General features: G+C 35.2%; 1 pseudogene; it reads right to left on the bottom strand.

The window, feature by feature from the left end:
- Positions 1 to 998: 998 nt before the first annotated feature.
- Positions 999 to 1,977, bottom strand: LOC108373970 (uncharacterized; annotated as a pseudogene).
- Between the last annotated feature and the right edge of the window lie 1,889 nt (positions 1,978 to 3,866).

Genomic DNA, 3,866 nt, shown 5'->3' with positions numbered 1-3,866 from the left:
TTTAGTAAATTAAGTAAGTTTTTATAATTATCACGCACTTACAGTATCGGTCATATCTATAGCACGCCATTTCAAAGTGATATTGTGTGCCACTTATGCTTATTTATTTATTTTTAAGAATTTTCAATTAAAATACAATTCTTTCTCTAACAAACCCCATATAAACCCAAGTTTAACAATTTGTAGAAAACTTCAAAAAATGGCAACAAATTTTCACCTAAGTTTCAAACCTTTTTCTCGGAAGTGTTAGAATTTTTTTGAGTACACAGTTTTTTAGACTAAAGGTTACCGTTGATTTTTTAGAATTTTTTTCGCCAAAGGTGTTGCGGTTTTCTTCCATATACAAATAAATTGAGTTTTTTCATTATATGGAAGCCAATGCGACAAAAAAATTCTAAAAAATTAAGGATAATTCGTAGCCATTTGAAACTTGCACATTACCAGACTAAAATTGAGTGGGCTATAAAAGAGTGTATTCAGAAAAATTCAAACACTTCCGAGAAAAAAGTTTGAAATTTAGGTGAAAATTTGTCGCACTTTTTTGAAGTTTTTTACAAATTGTTAAACTTGGGTTTTTATGGGGTTCGTTAGAGAAAGAACTGTATTTTAATTGAAGATTCTCAAAAATAAATAAATAAACATAAATTGCACACAATATCACTTTGAAATGGCGTGCTATAGATATGACCGATACTGTATATATGTATACGCACATTGTGAATACAGAACTGTTGATTCAACCATGGTTTCACACTGACATTAGAAGAGTCTAAGAAAATAGCAATAAAAGAGAATAGTTTTTATCGTACCCGTTAATCAGCGTTGAATTAGTAGTAAAGGAGGGTATGGGGTTAAACAACCCCAATATATAAAAAAAAATGACAAGCGCCGCACGCGAAAATTTGTAATAAAAAATCGCGGGATTTTTTATTACAAATTTTCACTTTTTAAAATATGGTTTAAAAAAACACCGCAGGCAAAAGTAAAAATGCACAATATTATGGTTTATATGTGTATTTCACCGTTTCAATCAATTTACAAATGGATCCTCATGTTTTCGGGCGATTTTTTTCCGCCACATATATTCAAACATCATATCCGCAAAGTTTTGTGGATTATTATAATTATCTTTCGTAAGAAATCGTTTTGATACACGCCGTTGCGACTCAATTCGTTGGTATGTGTCCCGTCTTCTGCTACGAAGGGATTATCGGGATCGCTATGATTAACTTTCCGGTGCTCATACCCGTGATTAGGAAGGCAATCATACGCCTTCCAATAATCAGTACATATAATACTGCCTTCGAGTACCTGCTTCTTAATCAGAGGTATGAGCACCTCAGCCGACCGAACGTTCTCAGGGCACACTTCCAACCGAATATCCTGGCTACCGCCCTCCAGCATTCAAAGGACCCAATGCCCTTCCACTCTCCTGCCTGAAAAAAAACAAAACCATTTAGTCGAAGGGTATTAGATATATAGATTTATGTTACCTTTATTGAAGTTTCGCTTTCCAAACTTACTCTCGTCAATTAGGACAATTTTACCGGGGCCCCCAATTTCGCCTAAAACTTCCTGCTGATCAATTTCGTACAATACTACTGCCTCACGGCAATAGTTGTACCAATCGCAGATGGTAGCGCTGGATAAAATGGATCCCTCGATAAAATTCTCCTTCCTGACGAGAGCCTGCGGCCAGTGCGAAGCATACGTATACATTATGTAAAAAATATGTGGAAGCGATATCTTCGCATTTTCGAACCACGTCCCAGCGGCCCTTGAAATAGCAACCCTGGAACGGCAGACCCCTTTGCGGCATCGGAAAATGTCGACGGTATTATTTCCCGCGGTTGGCACAAGCATCGCTCCCTTATGGATGCGACACAACTTATTCCGCAATATAAGGCCCTGTTCCTCGGCAAATTCTATACACTTCTCCCGTGTATCCAATTTTTTATAAATTTTGACAAGGTTCCACTTCAGCCACGGTCAGCACATTCGCATTCCTCGCACTAACACCAGGGCTGGTGGAAGGTACATCAAAATCTATAAATAATACGTATATATCGTATCGTAACTATATCTGTGTATGAACATAAAAAGTTAAAAGAAGAAAAATATACCAGCTTGTATCTCACTCATTTCTAAAATTTAAATCAAAATATTAATTAAAGCATTTAAAATGCACTTAATTCACCGAACTGTTGAGATAAGAACACAACAATTAAGAAAATAGTACCAAAACAGATTAAAAAAAACAACGGTACTTTGATTAAAAACAGTACAATTTAAAGCTAATATGCCTTTGACAGTGACACTCATTAAAAGGGGCTTGCAAATGTCAGCAAAAAATTAAAAAAAGAACATGAGAAAGCTACGCCAGCCACAGTACTTTTTGTGCTTCTCGCGAAGAGCTGTTCATCCCGCTTCTTATACAATAGGTAACCATAACCTGGAACAGGTATACAATTTTGTGGACCTTGGTATCACAATGGATCCTAAGCTTAATTTTAATCTTCATATTAATGTGACAGTCAACAAGGCTAAAGGTGTACTTGCATTTGAGTCAAACCACGCCAACTGTGTCCATGAATTTTCATTGATTTTCTGGAAAGTGAAGACAATTGTGGGAATCTGTAGATAATTATAGAACAAAAATACACTTTGGATGGTTTTTCGAAATTGCACTTCGTTTTTGTTTTTTTTTTGGTATTATAATAATATTGCAATTTTTGAGAGAAAAATTCGTAACCCGCGACCCATTTGATGAAATTCGATGAAATTTTGTTTGAGTTGCTGAAGCTTTTCCCTTTACAATAGAAAGATTTGCAGAAAAGGTGAGAAAAAATCGATAGCGACTGTCAAAATTGAAAGACCATTTTTTTCTTTTTGGAATTTAAAAACAAGAGTTTAGAGTATATTGTGCCAAAATTTCACTGCAATCGCGGGCCTAGAATGTATAAATAATTGCAGTTGTTTAAATTATTGTTATTAAAGAATTAATTGTTTTGCAAATTTTATTCTGCAAATCTTTCTATTTTCATCAAATGGGTCGCGAGTTACGAATTTTTACCTCAAAAATTGCAACATTCTTATAATACCAAATAAAAAGACAAAAGCGAAGTGCAATTTCGAAAAACCGTCCAAAGTGTATTTTTGTTCTATAATTATCTACAGATTCCCACAATTGTCCTCACTTTCCAGAAAATCAATGAAAATTCATTGGCACAGTTGGCGTGGTTTGACTGATTTGTGAAACGATGGTCAGAAGAATTTTGTGACCCTTATATCACTAAAACCCTGTTCACAACATTAGTTAGGCCAATTCTGGAATACGGTTCGGTGGTTTGGAATCCAAGGTATCAAATTTACTCAGACAAGATAAAATCAATTCAAAAACAATTCCTACTTTTTGCTTTAAGAAATTTCTGTTTGGGAATCTCAATATAACCTTCCACCTTATACGAGCCGATTAAAACTTATTAATCTTCCTACACTTTCCAGACGCAGGCAAATGCTTGGTACAATATTAATAGTTAAATTACTGACAGGCTCAATTTCAAATCCGCTTCTTCTGGGCGAAGTTAGCCTTAATGTTCCCTCCCGGGTATCAAGACACTTTTGTCCCCTATTTCTGAAAGCTTGCAATTCTAATTTTGAATTGCACCACCCGTTGCTTATGCCAGGATTTTAACTCTTATTCCAGCACGTTTGATATATCAGATCCGCTTTTCAGCATTAAGAAATCGATACTGTCCTCTCTCAATAAATGAATCATTAAAATAAAGACATAAAATCGGCTGATGAATTTAGTTCTGTAGCTGAACAGTTTTACAGCCAGTTTCTTAACAAACTCCTGCCTATCG

Source organism: Rhagoletis zephyria, unplaced genomic scaffold, assembly GCF_001687245.7.
Source record: "Rhagoletis zephyria isolate East Lansing unplaced genomic scaffold, Rhagoletis_zephyria_1.1 Rzeph_scaffold_07191, whole genome shotgun sequence".
Classification (NCBI taxonomy): domain Eukaryota; kingdom Metazoa; phylum Arthropoda; class Insecta; order Diptera; family Tephritidae; genus Rhagoletis; species Rhagoletis zephyria.
Note: the sequence above shows the minus strand (reverse complement) of the source record. Positions and strands in the feature narration are given on the sequence as shown.